The sequence below is a fragment of the Otolemur garnettii genome, unplaced genomic scaffold (assembly GCF_000181295.1).
Source record: "Otolemur garnettii isolate 467f Iridium unplaced genomic scaffold, OtoGar3 scaffold00043, whole genome shotgun sequence".
NCBI lineage: Eukaryota > Metazoa > Chordata > Mammalia > Primates > Galagidae > Otolemur > Otolemur garnettii.
Window position 1 is genome coordinate 13603610 of NW_003852438.1, and position 23761 is coordinate 13627370.

At 38.3% G+C, this 23761-nt stretch overlaps 1 non-coding gene across 1 annotated transcript; it reads right to left on the bottom strand.

Annotated features, from left to right (window-relative positions):
* Positions 1-21862: 21862 nt before the first annotated feature.
* Positions 21863-21970, bottom strand: LOC111725556. The gene has a single exon (XR_002773595.1). It is a non-coding gene; the product is annotated as a U6 spliceosomal RNA (small nuclear RNA).
* Positions 21971-23761: the final 1791 nt, after the last annotated feature.

Sequence of the window (23761 nt, forward strand, 5' to 3'; positions counted from 1 at the left end):
TTCACTTGTACCCTTGTAAAATAAACCATAGAAGTGATCCCTCCAAACACCCTGCCTCCACCCACCTCCCCTCCCCATATTCTTAGGCTATAATTACGTTATAGCTTTCATATGAAAGCTATAAATTAGTTTCATAATAGGGCTGTGTACATTGGATACTTTTTCTTCCATTCTTGTGATACTTTGCTAAGAAGAACATTTTCCAGCTCCATCCATGTAAACATGAGATGCTGCTGTATTCCTTGATCCCTTCTAGGAGTTTTGTAGTAGAATCCCTGGTGTTTTCCAGATATACAATCATATCATCTGAGAAAAGTGAAAGTTTAATCTCTTCTGACCCTATATGCATGCCCTTAATTGCCTTTTCTTCCCTAATTGCAATGGCTAAAACTTCCATTACAATGTTAAAGAGCAGTGGAGACAATGGGCAACCTTCTCTGGTTCCTGATCTGAGTGGAAATAATTTCAATTTAATGCCATTCAATACGATATTGGCGATGGGTTTGCTGTAGATGGCCTCTATCAGTTTAAGAAATGTCCCTTCTATATCAATTATCTTAAGTGTTCTGATCATGAAGGATGTTGGATATTATCAAAAGCTTTTTCTGCATTAATTGAGAGAATCATATGGTCTTTGTTTTTTAATTTTTTTATGTGATGAATTATATTGATAGATTAACGTATGTTGAACCATCCTTGAGCTCCTTGGATAAAATCCACTTGGTCATGGTGTATAATTTGTTTGATGTGTTGCTGGATACTGTTGGTTAGGATCTTGTCAAATACTTTCACATCAATATTCATTAGTGATATTGGTCTATACTTTTCTTTTCTTGTTGGGTCTTTTCCTGGTTTGGGTATCAAGGTGATGTTTGCTTCATAGAATGTGTTGGGTAGTATTCCATCTTTTTCTATATTTTGGAAAAGGTTGAATAGTATGGGTACTAGTTCCTCTTTAAAGGTTTGGTAGAATTCTGACGTGAAGCCGTCTGGTCCTGGGCTTTTCTTTTTAGGGAGATTTTGTATAGTTGATGCTATTTCAGAACTTGATATAGGTCTGTTCAACATTTCCACTTCATTCTGGCTGAGTCTTGGGAAGTGGCATGCTTCCATGTATTGGTCAATTTCCTTCAGATTTTCATATTTCTGGGGATAAAGTTTCTTGTAATATTCATTAAGGATTTTTTGAATTTCTAAGGAGTCTGTTATTTCATCTTTACCATTTCTGATTGATGAGATTACAGATTTTACTCTTTTTCTCTTGGTTAGGTTGGCCAAAGATTTATCTATTTTATTGACCTTTTCAAAAAACCAACTTTTTAATTTATTGATGTATTGTATAATTCTTTTATTTTCAATTTCATTTAATTCTGCTCTAATTTTGGTTATTTCTTTTCTTCTGCTAGATTTGGGATTGGAATGTTCTTTGTTCTCCAGTTGCTTGAGATGTCCCATTAAGTTGTTAACTTCCTCTCTTTCTGTTCTCTTAAGGAAAGCTTGTAATGCTATAAATTTCCCTCTTAGGACTGCCTTTGTGGTATCCCAGAGGTTCTGATAACTCGTATCTTCCTTATCATTTTGTTCTAAAAATTTGTTAATTTCCTTCTTGATCTCGTCTCTGACCCATCTATCATTCAGCATAAGGTTATTTAGCTTCTATGTTTTTGTACGAGACTACAGATTCCTGTTGTTACAGAGTTCCGCTTTTATTCCATGATGGTCCGAGAAGATTCATGGAATAATTTCTATTCTTTTAAATTTACTGAGGTTAGACTTATGACCTAAGATGCGATCGATTTTGGAGTATGTTCCATGGACTGATGAGAAAAATGTGTACTCAGTTTTGTTAGGATGAAAAGTTCTGTAGATGTCTGTCCAAAAGTTGAATAGTTAAATTTAAATCTAAAATTTCTTTGCTAAGCTTCTTATTGGAGGATCTATCCAACACTGCCGAAGGAGTGTTAAAATCTCTGACTATGATGGAGCTGGGAGAGATCAAGTTGCTCATGCCAGTTAGAGTCTCTTTTATAAATTGAGGTGCATTCTGGTTGGGTGCATAGATATTGATAATTGAGATCTCGTCATATTGAGTATTACCCTTAACAAATATAAAATGGCCTTCCTTATCCTTGCTTACTTTTATTGTGATCCAGAAGTCTTAAAGGAACCAACCCCCCAGCAACAATGGACATGCTATAGAAAATTATTTAGAAATAAAAAAGAACAAAATGTTGACATTTGCTGTAACGTGGAAGGGTCTTGAAAATGTGCTAAGTGAAAGAGGCCAGGCACCACAGGCTGTACACTGTGTGCTCTCGCTTACAGGAAATACACATGGTGGGCAAGTTCATGGAGACAAGAGTCTAGACCTGAGATGATTTAGGACACATGGAAATTTTTGCCTTTTTTTGCCATGTCTTTGAGAAGTAAAAGTAAGAGCATTTTTTCCGAGGAAATAGTAACAGATAATAATAAAACACTGCTGAATTCTGGAGGCAGAGAGTGAGGTATGCATATTTCATTCTTTCAGCAAACAGGCAAATCTATTGAATTAGGGCCACACTGCCTGCATTGGGGCCTCCAGCCAAGACATGTAGAGTTCCTCATCCCTCTACAGTTGTTTGAGTAGAAGTGGTTAACATAGAAAATGAGAAGATCTGAGTTTCTTTATTAAATTTTAATTAAAATCGTAACTGTGTATATTTATGGGGTATCATGTGATGATCTGATATACAATGTGGAATGCTTAAATCAATCTGATTAACATAACCATCACCTCACTTATTTTTTGTGATAAGACATTTAAAATATACTCTTAGTTATTTTGAAATATACCCTTGCATTGTATATATTAGGTGAGATCCCACCAAATGCCCTCTCTCCTCCCACAATTGCCCTCCCCGTCCACTCCCCTCTCTCTCCTCACCCTTCCCCCTTGCTAGACTACATTTGTGTTACATTTGTACACTTTGATGCCAAAACAAGATGTTTGCTGATTCTCAAATGACTTCCTCATGTTCTGGAAACTGATGCTGAAAATGTAACCTTATGCTGAAAATACACTCTTTGCCCTTCTTCCCGATCCTGGCCCCACTGTGTGCTTGTGGGGCTTGTGACCTGTTTTCACATGGTGGATACTGAGCTCTCTTCTCGGAGTTGACTCATTTAGAACACTTTCGTTTTACATCATTGCTTTATGGACAATATTTCCACCATCTCAACAACATTAAACTCTGATTTTTACTACACTGGTGCATTTGCTAGAAATGTCCAATAATGAATCATGATCTATGCTCTACTTGAAAGATATTAATAGCTGAATGATTTAAAAATGACTGCAGATTCTGCCCATGCCATTGCCAAAAGCACTAAGTCACTTCTGAACACACACAGGTCATGGGGTAGGGCTGTTCCTGCACCTCCCACCCGCAGCCCCCTGGCATTCTCCATGGCGTCTGGCAGCTGCCGCCCACATCACTATCCCCCTGTAAGGATCTGTGGGAGGAGAAACTGCACTTTGGATAGGGAATCCCCTCCGTGTGAGAATGTATCGCATCTCTCACCCTAATGCCAGGTCCCTATTTCCACCACTGTGTAGTTAGTGCTCAGAAGTGCACACTGACTCTGTCTGGACAGATACTCCTTAGGCACAAGTTTAATAATGATAAGTGACCCATGTTCAACTTCAGCCATGTTCTTGGTGTTGGTATTTGTGAACCTTGAAAAGACACTCCCTCATCCTTAGCTTCTGACTCAAAACCACTGACTCGATTTGACTCCTGGCTGTCATTGTTACCTGCGGCAGACCAGGCTCAGCAAGACTGGGTGACAATTACACCAAGCTTGACAGTTTGGGAAGTGAGCACCCATTATTCCAGGAGCTATGATCACCAGTGCCTTTCCTAAATCATTTGTCTTTAAAATATAATCTAAGCCTTTCCCAGGAACAGGTAAGAAAATTTTTGATTACACCTTATAATTAATGGATAAGTATTTTCTTACTTTAATGTAAAGCTGTCATTTATTGTCAGAATCAGAACTCAGATGAAAAGAGTGAGTGAGTGGAGGGGAAGTGGTGTGCCCGTGCCAATCACATACCCCTGAGGTCCTTGACTATTTTGGCATATGTATTTCTAATTTTCATAAAAATAGTTAACTTCAGACACTGTCTTTATATAACCTTACCTAAAATTGCTATAGAAATGTAATTGCTTACTGAATTCATGATGGCAGAAAGTGCAGTCTGACTTGTCACAATTACGTAGTAAAACAAGGGATAAACCCCAGGCCTTCCCAATCAGATACTCTGTATTACAATACACTGAGACAAGAAATAGCCATCCTAATTAGGAACATTTCAAGGGCCCACTTACATACGTATGTTGTGTTAGATTGCATGTGTGTTCTTGTGTGTCTGTACATGTACAAGAATATGCACATTCTTGGTCTCTGTAATGTGGGTGTAGATGAGGAAGGGAAGAGATACGGGAACATAGGCAGGAATAAGACCCCAGTTACCCTGATTTGATTTATACACATTACATGCCTGAATCAAATTATCTGTTACTCCAAATATATGCAACTATTATGTACTGATAATAACTAAACATAATTTTTTAAAAGATAAATTCCACTGTCAAAATTTTATTTGCCTTAGAAGCAGTTAAATAAAGAAAATTTATTGTCACCTCTGTATAAGTGGTTTTGACTAATAGATCTTAAAGGTTGTGGTAGAGAAACTGTCATATTATGAACAATGCCCTTGTCCCCAGCGCAGCTCAGCCGTTCTCTCACCCATGCCTGATCGACGTCCAGCTAACTAGCTCAAAGCAGTTTTAAATTCCCTTTAATCTTCTCCAGTGGCCTATCTTACCCCTGTTCTCCATTTTAGGAGCAGACCACCTCTGCTTTGATTTTATTGCAGTTAAGGTCATCAGATAAGAGTTCCTGTAACTATCTCTTTCTCTTCCACCAAAATCATCTCTGAATTGTCCCCCATGCATGAATTTCCAGTTATTCTCGCCTGAGGAGACGTGTTTGCTGATCTAAACTGCAGTTACCTTCTGCACCAAACTTCCTATTTCCAAGCCCCGAGCTGGTTATTCTGCATCTGCTTCTCCTCACCCCGCACGACTTCTCTGCCTCACGAGTCCCCAAAGTCCAGGTGTTCTGCTGCCGTCACTCAGCCTCTCGGCCTCTGCTTCTCACATGGGTTTGGACAATGGCAGCCACGGAAGGGATCAGAGGGTTGGGGGAGAAAGCACTGACCTGTTCACTTCCCCGCCCCTGAACTTGCACTGCTTTACTACAGTTTTAGCAGAGGTGGAATATGGGCTCTCGCTTCCACTGGGAATCCTCTTCCTACGTGTTAGCTCTTAGCTGGACTTGGCTAAATGGTTGATCCTCGAGGACGTCCTGCTGTCACAAGACCCTGGGTGCCTCTGCATCCATCTCTGGTTCCTTCAGGCTTGTTCACACCTCTATAGATACTTCCTGAGAAGGGACACTAAGAAGGGGCTTCAAGGAGGGTGGGAGGACACCAGGCCTGCTGACCCAGGAAATCAGGAGGGCCCATGAGAGTGTGGCTGTGAAGTAACTGGGGTGACTGATGACCAGTAGAAAGAGACCGTCAGTGACCAACAGAGGAGAGCAATACTGCCTGGGGGTGCGAGGAAGGATGTGCAGCCAGTTTCAAATTAACGGTGGATTTATATCCCTGGGGCCTTTGGGTCCCCTCTGTCACCTCTGCTCCTTCAGAGAGGGACCCACTTCCAGCTTTCTTTGGAAGTGCTCTAAGCTTTCTGTTTGTTCTTCCTGAATGAAATCTCTCTTTATTGCACTAAAACTTGTCTGGGTCACTTTTACTCTCTATTCACACTGCCTATGCTGTTCCAGTTTTATTCTGTTTCCATTAATTTTTGCTTTCAATTACCACTGTAACTTGGTTGAACTTTCTAGCCCAGCCAATAATCAAACCAGGTCAACTGGGTTTGGGAACCAGGACCCTTGACCCTAACCCCTAATGCGTCATCCCTTTCACAGAAATCCTTTTGAAAATGCCATCTGTATCCAGGTGGTACCTTGACTGGTCCAAGCTTTTTTTTTTTCTTTTATAGTGTCAAACTTTAACTCTCTTTCTCACAATTTTACAGTTCTTGCTTACAATTTTATAGTATTTTTTTCATTGATTTATAAGTATGTTCAAACCTTGTCAGTATGGAGAAGCCTTCTCCCATCTCAGTCACTCTCCCAAGTTTTTGCCCGATGACAGTCTTTCAACTCTTTCTTCAAAGTGCTGTCTACAAATGTTAAAATATGGCATCTGCTGCCACAACTCTTAATACAATCCCATTTTATTAATATGTAGCAAACATAAGAAGACACACTGCCCTGCTTAACAAATTGACGAGGACAAGCTTCCTGTTATCCCACTCAGATCAGGATACGAAACACGTGCAGTCCCAGAAGCGTCCTGTGTGGCCTTCTTGGTCACAGCCCCTCCCCACTTCCTGTCTTCATAACCACCTTGAATGTTACAGTCTCTGATCCCTTTAGGGTCCTGCTGCCAAAACACTCATCAGTCAAGAAAGGTTAATTTTGCTATTGAAATGGAATGGTGCCATGTTTATCCTGCTGTGCTGGCTTTTAAGAGTCATAAATATTTCTGTAAGCATCTGTAGCTGATTTTCAATGCTGTTTAGTATCTTAAAAGCTGAATATACTACAATTTATCTATTTTATAGTTACTGAACATTTAGGATGTTTGCAGTTTTGAACTATGTACTATGAGCTTTCAGGCACATGTACCCTTGGACATAAGTGAGCATTTCTATCCAGTTAACACCAAGACACCAAGCAGGCTTTACCCTGTTATGTCTGTCTTCCAGATCGACTAGATACGGCCAGTTATCTACCAAGTGATCTTAACAGTTCCTACCAGGAACTTTGCAATTTTTGCCTCCAAAGTTGTATCGTGTGATTTTTATAATGTATTTATCTCTCCAATTACTAGTAATATTGAGCATTTTTAAGACACTTTGTGAGATATTTATCCATTTTCTATTGCCTTTAAGAATTTTTATATTAAGAATTATTAATATAATTTTTATATTATTACTACTTAAGAATTTTTAATATATTCTGAGTATGAGATTGTCTTGATTATATGTGTTGTGAATATAATTTTCCTGTCTGTGAATTGCCTTTGTTCAGACTCTAAGTGCTGCTTTGATGAACATGATTTTCACTTAATGCAGCCCATTTATCAGACTCTCTATCTTGGTCCATTTTTTCTTTTGTGTCTTAAGAAATCACTCGCTATCCCTAACCTCCTGAAGACTATGTTAGCAATCTATTATAGTATATTCTGGAACTTTTATGTTGTACTATTTACTTCTAGGTTTCCTTATCTGGAATTGATTGTGTGTGTGTGTGTCTTGAGATAGATACAATTAAAATTCATTTAATTTTGTGTCTTCCTTACAGATAACTAGATTTTTGCAACATTTATTGAAAAGACTCATTGGTACATCTCAAGTGCTCATGTTTTTGTGGGTTTGTTTCTGGGATTCTGTTCTCATCCGTGCAGTCCTTTCACAGATAGGATTGTGATCTGCTCTTGATCACTGCATCTTGATAATTTTTCTTGATACTTGTAGAGCAAGTCATATAATCTTGATCTTTTTCCACATATTGTCTTTTTTTATTAGCTCTCCACACTTCTGCAAAAATTTAGAGTTTGCTTTTAAGTTCCTCAAAAAAAGTAAAGAAATTATTTGGCATTTTGATTATAATGCAAGAGATCTATAGATCATTTTGGAGAGAGTTGATACAATTCCAGATGTGAATTATCCAACACATGAAGATAAAGATATGAAGTACTTTATTACCTTATCAATTAACCCTGCACAGGACCATGCTAATCTCTGTATTGTTCCAAAACATACATGTTGAAATTAGTGAATCAGAGCTGGTGAATTAGAAGAATTTGAAGTGGTAGCTAAAATATAGCACACTTGGCTGGGTGCAGTGGCTCACACCTGTAATCCTAGCACTCTAGGAGGCTGAGGCAGGTGGATTGCTTGAGCTCACAAGTTTGAGACCAGCTCACAAGTTTGAGACCCTGTCTCCACTAAAAATAGAAAAACTGAGGCAAGAGGAGGATTACTTGAGCCCAAGTTGGAGCTTGCTGTGAGCTATGACGCACCATAGTACTCTACCCAGCATGACAGCTTGAGACTTTGTCTCCAAAAAAAAAAAAAGAAAGAAAGAAAAGAAAAGAATAGAAAAATAGCACACTAGAAGTTGAGTTTTTGGAGGAAATGCAGCTATTAGTCAGGGTACAACCACAGGTATGTGAAATAAAGGATGGTAGAAGAAGTAATTAGAAATGAGGAAATGAGAAGGCAGAGCAACTGGGCAAGTCCAAGCTCTGGACTCCAAGCACTACTTTTAAGTTGTAAAATAAGGATACAAGAAGTACTTACCCCTAAGTGCCATGGTCAGGTTTCAGTGACATAATCCATACAAAGCATTAAATGCAGAGAGTGGTTCCTCTCTCAGTGCTCTCATCAGCCCCTGCATTTTTACAGTTGTGTGAAATTCCTTTCGTGTAGTTACGGGAAGCTGGATTCGCAAAGAGCTTCCTCCGGGCATGTCTATCACTCATTTTCAGGGTTTCTCCCTCAACTTTGCACTGAACAGCTTTTGAAGGGGGAGGATTTATAGGAAGTGTGTATTTTAAAATGTATTTTTAGACAATAAACTCAGGAACAGAACTAGATGCAGTTTCTGAAGCTGTTTGTAAGACAAATATGCATAGTATGTGTGACCTACTTCAGTCAACCATACACATCATTGGACCCAAAATTAAATTAAAAACAATAAAAAAGTACATAATGGGTCAATTTTCTATATATTGCAAAATACCTCTTTAGATGTAGTTTTTAAAAATAATCTTAATCTGTGAAAACCAGATAGTACTGCTGTTTACTCTTGAAGTGATTTTGTTCTCTCTAAAATATATAAAACAAAAGATAAGAATCAAACTCTTCAATGTAAAGATTAATAAGAAGTAGATGAGGGGGGGAGGGGCAAAAACCTACCTACTGGGTGCAGTGCACACTGTGTGGGTGATGGGCACACCTATAGTCATAACTTACAAAACCGATACATGTCATCCAAAACATATGTGTGCCCTTAATATTTTGAAATTAAAAATAATAAATGATATGATTTCATTTTAGAGTAACAAACATTCTACCCTCAGGTTGGAACAACTAATAATTTATGAAGTACTGTCCTACAAATGATGGCAAAAAGTATGAACATATAGCCTTCTTAGAAAGAATGCTTTTGTAGTTTAAATTTAGTGAAGCTTCAGGAAAAAAAAAAAAAAAACAAAAAAACAACCTACAGACTTATACAGAAAGATGGGAATTCAAATTTTACTGGAACAAATAATAATTTAAAACAAGACCAAGTAAGCACAGATGTGAATATATAACCATAATCTACCCAAAAGAAATACAGGAGGAAGTTAGGTGGTGGCCCCAATTTCAAATCCTTTCCACTGTGCAAAGAGCAATATCTTAGGGCAAAAATGTATAACTTAAATCTTCCCAGTCATTCCCAAGATCACAGGGTTAAGGTGGAATAACCACTGTGCAAATTGTTAAATCAAGAAGCAATTTGTGGAAATAAATGAAAATATTTTGGGATTAGACGCTCCAGGAGGATTCAGGCATGACAAACTTGATGGTAACAGTTCAGTGGTGGGCACGCTTGTTAGCCTGACCACATTCAGACCACTGCTCCGGGAGCAAATAGCAGTATTAGTGTGGCACAGCCCTGGTAGGACGTTTTCCTGGAATAGGAACAGAAACATCTATGAATGTTCTGCTCCCACCCACCAGTGCACTCAGGCCTCATTGCCAGCCACGTTGTCCTCACTCCCCTGGCAAGTGCGTGCAGAGCCATATTTAAAGGTGTAATTGATTTCTTTGTTACTTATTTCTTAGTGCTCTCAGCATCATGCCAGATTGGGAACTAGCACGGGACTGAGCCCTGGGCCCTTACCTGAGTTACGCAAACATTGCCAGTCCTTCCTGACTTTGACTTTTTATTCATTTACTTATTCACCGAGTCCTTACTAGGAGCCCCCAAGGTGCCCTGCAACGTGTTGGTGAATGAAGTAGATGTTGTCCATGGCTTTCTAGAACTATCCGCAGTAGTTCTGGGTCCCTTATTCAGTTCTTGGAGCTTGTCTCCTCTCTCATCCTCCTTAGCAGTATACCCCACAGCACTTAACGCTACCTTGAAAACAACAAATTTTCCAATAAATGAATGTTAAATTCAGAAAAAAAATAGGAGGTTGAAAGGGCATTAAGAATTCAGAAATTAAAGTCACTGGAACAAAATTCTAAATTACTCTCCTAGAGCTAGTGCTTACCTCTTCTTTCTTTCTTTTTATTTAAATCATTCTATGAGGCTTGGAAGTTGCTATGGCACCAAGACAACTTCTGAGGGGTGGTCATCTGCTTGGTATGAGGGGTTCATGTGGTTGTCCGTTGGTGTAGTGATCTGGATGCTGCCTCTGTACTCAGAGAGGGAAAACCAAGTGAAGTGAGCACAAGTAGGAGTTATTAATCTATTATGTAGAATCAGGACAAAATAGTTTCATTATTTATTCATTATCGATGTCTGCGTGTAGCACAAGTCTGACAGCAGGAGTCCAAGTACTTATCATTTATTCTTCCAGTGACCCTTAATCTGACTTGAGTTTGTTAATCTTTTAACATTTATTGATTGAACTTTAAAAGAAATTAATTTGGAGGTGAAGTTAGAAACTTTCATGAATAGAAAAAAATTGCAAGACAGTGAGTTTATCTATGAAGTATGTGAATTACTCTGTCTATGGATCGAGCTTATTGATACAGTCTCCTAACTGTATGGTTATTCAGCCCAGTCAGTGCTTCCTACATTTTAAAAAGTATAGTTATAACTTAAATTGCTGTCCTATGTAATTTTATATCTGAATATATGTAAATATAAAATGAGCTGATATCCATTTACATCTACTAAGTTATCCGCTTTGGGGGGAAAAAATGCAGCTTGTGTTAGACTGAACCAGATGATTCAGTGTCCAAAGGAAAATGATGGTTGTTTTTTTTTTTTTTTTCAAAAGAAAGGTAACAAAATCCTAAGAAAAATGTGGCCTCATACCCACTGACCCGACGCTGTGATTTGTGACCTATCCCAGTGTGAACATCCTACACTCTCGGTGGCTACACAGTAAAATTAGCCCTGAAGCAGAGGCAAGTTCAGTTAAATTTGGGGGAAAAAGAGAGCATTCTCTACAGAGCTTAAGAATGTAGGCTAGTTTGTGTACTATGGAAAAGAGGTTCAGGAAAGAGGAGGAATAACAGAAAGCAGAGAAATGAAACAAATCATTTGCAGTTGAGAATTTGTGGAAGATTGAGGAATAATGCAGCTTAAATTTTTACAGAACCAAAGGAACTGGGGGTGAGGAACAGCAGAAGGCTTCGACACGCCAGATGGCTTAGTATAAGCCCTCTGTACATATTCTTTTCATTCATGAATAATAATATTTGAATTGTGAGATTAACCCAAACAATGGCAGACCATGACTTTTGATAAATGGTCCAAATACACTGTAAGATGACCTAAAATGCTGAGAATATTATATTGTACTTAGAAAGTTCTGCCCAAGATATTATATAATAGCTATCTTTTAATTATTACAATTACTAGCATTTCTACTGTTTTTACCTTGGTTTGAAAAAATAAAAGTAACATTCTCTGGTAGAAATTAGCATCTTTCTGAGAGGAACTAGGCTTGATCTTGATGGGTGGCAATTGGAAAGGAAACTTGACTATTGGGTAGTGTTAATTAATTCCTCGGAACCTTAGGTCAGGGTATACATAGTAAAAGCTCTCTAGTTCCAACAGTTACAAAGACAATACCTGATTTTTTTCTTAAAAAAATAACTTTATCAGATATTCCTCCTTCACATTGTGGCAGTCACTGTGTCTACTCTTATAATTCTTTAAATTTGCTTCTTTTTCCTGTGTCCTCCTACCAATTTTTTTTTTCAGTCATACTCATGCGTGTTATGTATTATAGTAAATAGATATAAAGACCAGTCAGCCAAGGGAAATAATTTATGGGTGAAGTCCAGAAATAACCAGGCACCAGCTTTCGAGAGGCCTCTCTCAGTGGAGTACCCCAGGGCGTGCTTAAATCTCCAGCAACAAGTTGGATGAACATGTACGAATTACTCTCTAGCAAAGAAGCTTGGGCCTGGCTTACTTTGCTGGGGGTAGTGGTGGTGGGGAGCTGGTTACATAGATATTCTCTGACTGGCATAGACTGAAATTCCAGACCCCAAGAAAGAAAACACCACATTATTTAATTATTTATTTGAGACAGATTCCCATTCTTGTTGTGGGTAGAGTGCCATAGCATCAGCCTAGCTCCCATCAACCTCAGACTCCTGAGTCCAAGTGATCCTCCTGTCTCAGCCTTCAAAGTAGCTGGGACGACATGTGCCCACTACATTGCCTGGATAATTTTTCTATTTTCAATAGAGATGGGGTCTCACTCCTACTCACACTGGTCTCAAACACCTGAAATCAAGGGTATTCTCCTGCCTTAGCCTCACAGCATGCTAGGATTACAGGTGTGAGCCACCATGCTTGGCCCCCAAGAATATTATATATTTTAAAGCATAAGGTCAGGGACTTACATATTTTTTTCTCTGTTTTTTCCTCAATGTCCAAAATAGCATATGGACTCTGGTAGACATTCCATGAATAGTTGCTAAATGAATAAATGAGTTAGCAAATTGCAGCTGAGCCCAGATGTACATAATTCCAGTGTCTAAGGTCTTAATTATTGTATACTTCCTTTGAGGTAGAGGCAGAAGAAGTCTCCTGAATTTCCCCATCCTCGGGGACCAAAGGTGATCAGGTAACAGTGTCTTCCCTCAGGTTCATTACTGAACCTGTGGGTAAAGGTGGATGGATCCCGGCCTGGAGCCATAATCCCAGGTTTGACAATATAGGATAACATCCAGCTACTGGTATCACTGATTAAAGCAGACTGCAAGGCTGGAAACACAGAAGAAAAATCTGCAATGAAAAAAATCCCTTCATTTATTTATAAACTATTTTAATTTAAACTGAAGAACAAAGAGAATTCCACTATTACTCTAAACTTGTTGGTTTCTGTATATCATTATTACTCTTGAGATCTTCCTATTATTTAGAAATAGTGAACAATATGAAGTTAAAATTAGTAAGGGGATTTGCGTCTCCGTATTTCCCAGCCTGATTTCTTTTAACCTAAATAATTTGCATGTACACACTCAGGGTTTTGATTCAGTAATTTTAATGCTATGAAATGATCAGGTGACAGCATCAAGTTAATAAGTAGAGACCACAGCAGTGTTACAACAACAGGGCTTCAGTGGCATCCCAAAGAAATCAAAAGCAAAGGTAATAATGTTTTGTTAGATATACACTGTGAGGCTGTGTGTAGAGGAGTTTGTTCTGTACTTTCTGTCTGAATCTAGCCCTGGCATCTCCCTGCTCAAGCCTTCCTGGATGGCCCTTCCCTTCATAATTAGCTTGTTTTCTCCTGTGTATTTCTGATTATAGACCTTCTGCCCAGCCAGGACTTTACAGACAAATGTGTTCAGAGCCTGACTCCACAGCAAAGAGATTCAAGAAATCATCCATATTACAGGATGTAAAAGGCATTAATAATAGTAGAAAGTATAACTAGTACTATTTATGTGTTTCCCCAAATTTTTAGCCATTTATCCATGATAATATTCTGACAACCTTTGTCTGCATCCTCTTAAAACACACACACACACACAATATGTCTAATGCTGTCTTCACACAACAAGCCAAAGAGAACAGCTTCTTTGTTTCCCATCTTGGTAAATGCTCATTACTGATGACTTATTTGCCAGAAATGTACTAAAATTATTTCCAATACTCATTACAGATATGCAAGTCGTAATAATTTTTCCCATTAGGAAGCTAAAGGGTTTGCCTAGAGTCATGTTACAGCATTGGGAAGCCTAGTTTATCTAACCACAAGGCGTATGAGCCAATATGCATGTAGACTGCAGAGCAAACAGCTAGTGATTAGCAAAGCGCCTGGTCTTTTATTTAGTAAGGTCTGCTTTTGCTTCACCTAAAAATATCTGCCATGAATGCTTTTTGATGATGACAAACTCGTATCTATTGGGTCTGACAATTATGTTTACAAACTTGCCACTGTGAGTTTCTACCATGGCACTGTACAAACAACTCTGTAAGATTTCACAACCTCCGTACATCAGGGTCTCACTCCTGCTTTGTGTCACTGTGTAGTGGTGTCTTGCTGGGTGGCACTCATTATTGTTGTTTCATGGTTTTGTGTGTCAACACAAGAAGGCTGGAACTCAAATTAAAGCAACAGAAAAACGTTCATAAGTTTCTTGTTAAAGTTGGCAACACTGAAAGTGAAATCAAGGACATGTTAGTCCAAGTTTATGGGGATAATGGCACGAAGAAAATGGCAGTGTACAAATGGATTAAACGCTTCTCTGAGGGCAGGGAAAGTGTCGCTGATGAAGAGAGGTGTGAGCGGCCAGTAATGAGCAGAACTGATGAAAACATTGCAAAAATGTGTCGATTTGTGCGTCAAAGTCAGATGCTGACTATGAAAAGCAGAACAGGACACGTTAACATAATAGAGAAACAGGACAACATTAACTGAAAATTGTGTCCAGCAACTCATGGCTCTTGCATCATGACCATGCCCCAGCTCACATGGCACTGTCTCTGAGGGAGTTTCTAGCCAGTCACTGAATTGTAACACCCTCCCTATTCACCTGGTCTCACCTCCAGTTACTTTTTCTTGAGCTGAAGATAAAGTAAATATTGAAAGGAAGACACATTGATGATATTCAGGGCACCAAGAGTAATACAACAACAGTTCTGATGGTTGTTCTAGAAAGGAGTTCCAAAATCACTCTGAAGGGCGGCTGAGCATCAGAACATACACCCCTTCCCCAGGAGAGCACTGCAAAGGTGACTGTGTTGATTCTCAGCAGTGAGGCATGGTGTACTTTTTCTAGGATGAGTTCATGAACTTAATGGTCAGACCTTATAGCATTTGGGATTCTCTCCTGAAAATGAACATCCATTCTTTTTTTATGCTTATTAAGCTATATTTTAGTATAAATTTTCTTTTTAATAGTCACTTTAGGAAAGAATAAAAAAAAATAAAGGACTTCCTTTCATGAAGAAGTAAAATACAACTGTACCTAAAAGTTTGGAGAAGGGAGTGTGGATTTGCCTGTTCCTCCTGCAGCCAGTGCTTCCATCCCTTCAGGAAATTCAGTACCTCCCATGAACCAGGCACAGCTCCAGAAAAGAATATGGATAATCTAACATAAGTCATGGCACTCAGAGACTTACTTCCTTAGCCTTATAAAAGTAGCACTTCATGCTTTAAAAAAAAAATTCAGCTCTATATTCAGGTAAATATCTATTATTTTTCAAGTTATTATGGCTTTGTGAGTAGAGTTTGCAGTCCCCAGAGCCAGACAGACCCAAGATCCTATCACCTCACCATTCTCCCTCTTTTACAAGATCAGCTGAGAAAAAATGTTTAAGTTCCCACCGTCTCCATAGCCTCATGTATAATATAGAGATTATAAAGCTTGCCTGTTGTGATCTTTAAGTGCTACAGTGTGTATAAAGACAGGGCACATAACTGATGATATTATGGAAACAGTGCTGTAGACAAATCTGAGTTAACCTTTCTAACTTTTTTGGCAGATGACACTAAGAACAAACTTTTGGGGGTGCTGTCCCTAAATTACAAAGTGAGTGATGCAGCAATAGTGCCATCAAAGTCTTGATTTTGTTTATTTTTCAACTTAAATAACTTTGTCAAAGGGAACAGAAACCAATGTGCATTTCTTCACATCCTCACAGCTCTGAAAGCAGCATGCTTCTTATAATCAATGGTATATGGCAGCATCATTATTAACAAGAATTTTTTCTTTGTTAATGGAATATATAACGATGATTTTTATAGTCAGTGGCATCTTAGATTCTACTTTTCTGTTGATACATAATATTTCATGTATTAATGGGGTCACGTGAGTTTCTGTTCCACGCTTACATGCATAGTGTGTAATGATGAAGTTAGTGTATATCTGGGTGACCCGCCCTCTCAGCATTTATCATTTTGATGCCTTGGAAACATTGCAAGCTTTCTTTTTTCTTTCTTTTTTGACTGGGTCTAGGTTTGAACCCACTACCCTCAGCATATGGGGCCAGTGCCCTACTCCTTGGGCCACAGGCACCACCCAAGTTTTCTCTTCTACCTACTTTGAAATATCCAATACAATGTTGCTAATTATAGTCACACTACTCTGCTCCGGGATTTATATCTTCTCTCTCACTGTATGTTTGCACCCATTAACCCACCTCTCTTCATCCCTGTCTCCCAACCACATGCTCTTCCTGGCCTCAGGTACCTAATACTCTGCTCTCCACCTCCATGAGAACAACATTTTTAGCTCCTACATCTGAGTGAGAACATGCTGTGTTTATCTTTTTATGCCTGGTTTATTTCTCTTAACACGATGACCTCCAGTTTCATACAAGTTGCTTCAAATGACATGATTGTCGTCATTTTTATGGCCAAATAGTATTCCATTGTGTGTGCATACCACACTCTCTTTATCCACTTGTCCACTGAGGAACACTTTGGTTGACTCCATTTTTTTGCTATTGTGAACAGGGTTGCGATACACACATGCGTGCCAGTATCCCTTTGATATCCTGATTTATGATCCTTCGGATAGCTGCCAGAAGTGGGATTGCTGAGTTCATACGGCAGTTCTATTTTTAGTTTTTTGAGAAATCTTAACACTGTTTTTTTTTTTTTTTTTATAGCAGCTGTCCTAATTTACATTGCCATCAACAGTGTGTAAGAGTTCTCATTATTCTGTTTTTCAAAGAAACACCAAATGGACATAATATAATCTTAACCAGGGTCATTTTCTGGTTTTTCAATCTCTCTTTGTCTGTCTGTCTCATAGTATTATTCAGAAAATTAAAAGTTATGTCAGAAAATATCTAAGAAATGTGAATGCTAGAGTTACTTTTAATTGACAAAGTAATGTGGGAGAAGCCCTTAGATTAGCTAAAGTGTAAAGTTAGGAACTCCTCTCCTTCTCATGGGCCTTCACAATCTCATATTAACAAGAACAGGCTAGGTCGAAACACCATAACTACAGAGGTAATCACAGCCACGTCTCATCACTTGAATCTTTATTCTACTTCACAGCCCAGACACAGCAGCAGCTGATGTTAAATAGAGGACTTTGGATCATTTGGAAATGTCTGAACAACTTTGATATCTCCTATCTCAGGGAGCTATTACCATCCTATTGTCCCTGAAGGCACAATCAATTTCTGAAGTGGTTTGACTCCAGGAGACGTTGGGGAGGTCATGGTGTTAGGGGACCCATTCTTTCTGAACCAAACTTATTGTCCTCCGACCTCATGCTTTCATCCTTAAGAAGCAGAGACCCTGACATGTCTACAAGAGGGTCTGTCTGTCAGGTACTACATTTTCTATAGACACCTTTAAACATATATTTTACTTTTTAGATTTTCTTTTGATAATCCTGAGCCCTATCTTTTTTTCTTGTAATTATCTATATCAAAGATCCAGGCCAGGCTCATTGTGCCATGATGCATTTTGTTACAACTTGACATAATGAAAAGTGATGTTCCAAAATTCTGAATCAATATTCTGTGTCCAGACATGTTTGTTAAAGTCAGACTGATTACACAGGCTAATTTTTCATTTAAAATGCTAATACAAATGGAAGCTGCAATGAATAATAATGTTTCCAGGTCAGAAAATTGTTTCTGGATATAATATTCTCTTCTGGTATTTATCGATTTATTATGGAGAAATATCAAAATGTAACTAATACATATATTTCAGACATGTCCTGGCCCTTTAATAATCTATTCATTTTTAACAAATACGATATGGAGACATTAATATAAGCTGCTTTATAGTGTTTATAGTTAATGAGGGCAATGAGTTTAATTTTCAATACATTCTTTAGAAATTTTGAAAAAATACAGTTTAAAAGAAAAAAATTGAAGACACAAAAGTAGTTTTCAATAAACTTACCTTATATTGAGGTGAATTATACACCATGGTTGTAAAACAGGAAAATCTCATTTTCAGATCTATCTTGATACTCATATATCAAGTGATCTGGAGTCCCACGTAAAAACTGTAGAACACCTCTCTGCAAAATGTGTTCATCTGTCATATATCTGGAAACTCTTTCTCATTATATAGTATTTGACACCAAAATATAGAACTATTTCTTTACGGAAAATCTTCAGTCTTGGTTCACTAACACACATAGTATAAGAGAAAGTCATGAGAGTAATCGTATTATATGAAATTATAAATCAAAAGACTTTAATAATGTTTCCCCTATTGCTGTAACAGAAGACTATAACAACACAGCGGGGTGAATGGAAAAGAATCGGGACTTTGAAAGTCTACTCTGCCACTAAGAATCGGGTGACTTGGGGTAAATCACCTAATTCTTCTTAATATCAGATTTCTCATCTCTAAAACTAAGAATAAATCAATAATCACTCATCAAAGGGAAAGAAGACTGAGTTTCTATTTCAGGACTTGGAGGAGGCAAACTGAGAAATTCAGCAGCCACCTTCAACCTCAGCATGCAGGTCCCACCCCGCCTCCTCTAAATGCCACCTGGCCACCCAGAGGTCGTAGGGTCAGGCCAGCGTGGCAGGATCCACACCTTACCATGCAAACTGGGCTCACTGCCACACTTCCTTTTTCTATTTTCCCTTTCTTATTAGTATCCATTCAAATATTTCTTCCATGAAAGGAAGAAATGTAAAGTGCTTTATCTCTCTGATTATTATCCTTCATTGAAGTCTGGTATTCGTTTATATTTTTCCTTTATAAAATTTCATGTGCAAAAAACAGGCAGAGGCATTTCCCCCATGGTGGAGGAGGCCTCTGAAAAGACACTCCTTCATAGAAGAACACTAGCAACAGTGGTCAAACTCAACTTCATGGGAAATCTGGAAATTAACCAAAGGATTTCCATCAGGAAGCGTTCATTCCAGAAAATGGCTAGGTCTTCATTACAACAGTGGGCTCTGAGGGCTTCCACCTGTCTGAGTCCTCACTCTGCTCCCCAGCTCTGTGGAAGACACAACCACCAACAGCCTCACAGCCAGAACCCTTTCACTGCTCAGCAGGGACGGTGGTGGGGAGGACACAGAGAGAGGTAAGAGACGCAGGAGGACAAAGCCTTACTCACATGCGGGGTCTGAAAAGGATCTCAGGGAAGGAGAGAGAAGATACTGGTTGCAGCAGCTGCAGAGGGTGGCGGGGCACAGGGCACAGGGAGAGGTTAGTTAATGGGTAAAAAATTACAATTAGTCAGGAACACTGTGTTCTGGTGTTCTAAACTGCAGATGTTGGCATGGAGGCAGAGCAGGGGGACCCTCCTGCGCTGCTGGTGGGAATGCAATCTAATACAGCCTTTTTGGAAAGAAGTTTGAAGAATACTCAAGGAACTAAAAGTAGACCTACCATTCAATCCTGCAATTCCTCTACTAGGTATATACCCAGATGATCAAAAATCATTTTAGAACAGAGACATTTGTACCAGAATATTTATTGCAGCCCAACTGATAATTGTCAAGTCATGGAAGCAGCCCAAGTACCCATCAACCTATGAATAGATTAACAAATTGTGGTATATGTACACCATGGAATATTATGCAGCCATAAAAATATGGAGACTTCACATCTTTTATGTTTACCTGGATGGAGCTGGAACATATTCTTCTTAGTAAAGTATCTCAAGAATGGAAGAAAAAGCATCCAATGTACTCAATACTACTATGAAATCAATATATAACCACCTACACAGTCGTATGAATGGTAAAACATAACTATAGTCCAGAAAGAAGGAGGGAGGAACAAGGAGGGGGGGATGCCGGGAGGCAGGAGGGTATTTGGTGGGATCTCACCTAAAGTGCATGATGCAATGGTACATTTCAAAACTATTAAGAATAGAGTATAAATGTCTTACCACAACAAATAAGTAAGCAAGCTGATGGTTGTGCTAATCAGTTCTATATAAGCATTCTGCGCTGTTTATCAAATCAGCACATTGTCCCTCTCTGCCTCTGTGTGTGTGTGTGTCTGAGTTTGTCTTATTACCTCCCTCTTTCTCTGGATAACCCTGACTGGTTTAGAAGCACATCCCCCATGCTCTGGCTGCAGGGCCTCCTGGGCCTTGCCTCAGGCTTTTCCTCCATCCCACCCTCGTCCTGGAAAGCCTTCCCTCAAGTATCATCACGGCTCCTTCCTCATTACTTGGCTTTCTGCCCAAGTGTCAGCTCTTCAGACTGGATATTTCTAACCATCTAATGAAAAATAGCAGAGCCAGTCATTCTCTACCCCAAAACTTGCTGTTTTCCCCGAGGGCTTTATGTTTTCTAACATTATAATAAACAGCGTCTATAGACCTAGAAATGCAATTCTGAGCCTGTGACATGGCCTTTTGAATATTTGACAGATAGCTCCAAATGGCCCTCCTTATTAAACTGCTTTTCCTAATTTCCCCTCTTCTATCTACAGTGTATGAGAATGGCTGTTTCTGCTGTATGCGAGCCAAAATAAAGTTTAAAAGATTTTAATCTTTGACAGTCTGATGTGTTGAAAATGCAGTTTCGAATTTAATTATGAATGAGATGTTCAAAATTCTGTCTAAATATCTTTTTTAAATTAAATGTTTATCTATGCTCTTTCCCTATTTTTTATTGAAATTATAATATTTACAATCTGTCATGTGACCATAAGGCCACTCATTGAAGTGTTACATTTGACTAAAAAGTGCTTAAGATGCCCCGTGATTCTTCCTTGGCGCGTTAACTGTACGGCCTTCTGATACTTTGTTCCAACTCTCTGGTGGTTCTCAATGGAGGTCCACACTGCAGCCTGCCCTGAATCTTGTATGCATGTGATGTGAGGCTCATTCTCTGCTTTTTGCTACCACTACTAGTACTTACATTCTGAATTAAATATTTTGGTTCATCTCTAACCTGATAGATTTAATGATCACATTTTTTTTTTCTAGAAATACTGTTATGCTACGATCCCCACAGTTTTACATGGCAGAGCAGTTTTTCTATTGCAAGGCAACTAAGTAGACCGTCGTGGTTTATGTATATTTTTGTTGTTCTTGTTATGATGAATGCCCTTGTGGAGATGTATAAGTTGAGCCTTGTCGGTGAGTTTTCTTAAATAAAACGTCTTTACTGGACTTCCAGCTCAGTGTGGATTCTTTCCAAGTCAGCCTTTAATTCACTCACGTTTGTATTCAATTCATTACTCATACATTTGACTAATGTCTATTAAGTGATTTCTTTCTCATCAGGCACTGTTCTAGGCACTCCGAGCATGACAAGGACGACATCTCTACCCTCATAAGGCAAATACAACCTTATGGAGACATACAATCAACCTGCAAAAGACACAGATTTTTCTTTGCAAACAGAAGAATCAGTTGTTTTAAAGTTTTATTTTATGTTTACATATTTTCTCTTTTAATACATTTTGTTCTGATTCAGAAACAATTCCATGCAATTTTAAGTTCCCTTTTGAGTCCCTATTCATAATTTCTTGCCAGTAATGTTTATGTCTGAGTTACATCTCTGTTTTTTTCTTTTCTTTCTTTTTTTTAATATGGAAGGCTTCACAAAATTTGTGTGTCATCCTTGCTCAGGGGACATGCCAACCTTCTCTGTATTGTTCTAATTTTAGTATTGGTGCTCCCAAAGTGGACACACTTTTTTTCTTGGTTTTTCTCAAATGTGGTCTTCATGTTCATGAATGTATTTCTTACGTATCTTTTCATTTATAAGTATAATGTGTATTTTTTTTATGTTGTTTTTCTTTTTCCTGAGATCTGCCACCTTCATTTTGATCATATCCTTCTCTAATTAGGTAGCTTTTTGTGTGATTCATGCAGCTTTTTGAAGAGGCTTTTCAATGAGACCATGGTTTCTTCTGTTCCTTAGAGCTTTAGAGCAAATATTGGGTCCAAAATTCCTGCTGCTTTGGTTGCATAATTTTTTCACCCTGTTTTTTGTATCCTTCTTCTTTTTGTTCTTTTGTTTTTGGTATCTATAACCATCACTTCCTGACTATTCTAATCTATTAAATGAGGAAGTTATGCCTGATTCAAGCGTTTGCTGAAGAAATTGCATGTTGGAGCGGCGGGGGTGGAGGTAGTGAATTTGGTCGTGAAAGGTCTCAGCTCAGTATTTTCTTGTGAAATTTGCTACGTCTGTTGTGTTTGAGTCATGCTGCTGCTCATCTCTTTCTGTATGGAGATTTAAACTGCATCTCCCTACAAGTGACTTACTTAGCATACACTATTGATCACTAGGCAAATTCATTGATTGCCAGGTGTCTTTATTGAAAAATAATGTGCCCATACAGCTTCTCCTTTCGTCTAATTGTTCTGATACTCTGTGCATCTAGAGAGATTCTTGTTGCCCAGCCACACCATAGATCTTATTTTTTATAAAAAGCAATTGATTAGGATTTTCTCAGCCTTTGCTATATATTTTGAGACTCCCTTGAACCCTTGATTAAATCTGTAGAAGTTTCACTTACTCCTATTTTTAACCTCAAATACAAAAATGTATTTGATACATTTTTTCACTACTTTTTTTCAGCTAGGCTCTGAGTTTATGATACAGGGTCACCACTGAATTGTGGTTTACTCCTAAAAATGGAATTGCTTTCTTGATGTTAAGTTTCTGTGAATTTAATTTCTGTTAGGGAAAAAATAAACATAATTTCACAGAGTCCTCTTTTTCCTTTATTGAAAGATATAATATTGGTTTAAAAATTCAGTTAGTATGTATTTTGATGCACTTACTTTTCCAAGATGTTCAAAAAGAAAGATTCTCCAATTTCTAGTGGGGGAGATAATATGTTTACAAGTAGAAATAACAGCATTACAAGTTCATATAAAATGGATTCCTTAAGAAAAATGTAGATAAAAATATCATAACTAGATATTTTCTTCAGCTAAAATGATCACAGGATTTTCAAGGAGAAGAGAGCATGTGATAAGGATTTTGCAAAATGAGCAGATTTATAATAGACAAAGAAAATTATTTGAGGCAAAAGGAATTTTGGTCTCTTTCTGCCTCCGCTCTGGGATGTGGAGCATCTGAGGGGCACAGTTTATGTTTAACCCCCGAAAGGCAAGCCTCAGCTGTGCATGATGCTTCTCACTTTCTTTCTTTGTTATGCTGAAAATAACAGATGTGTTTTATGAGCTAGAAATCTGATATAAGAGAAAATGAAGCATGAATAGTAAAATGATGATGTCTGACATTTTGAGGAGCAAAATAAGCATATTCAATGATTGGGTTTTTTTCTTAACAAAGTTTCACTTGCAAAGAGCACATCAAGATTCTTAGTTGGAGGTTTTTTAATATATTCCCACTTTCTTTTTGTCTTTTTGATCTTTTCAACAATACAATTAAAAATGGATCATTAATTCCTTATTACTACAGGAGGCAGAATAATGCCCTGTTAAAGGTGCACCCACCCCAGCTC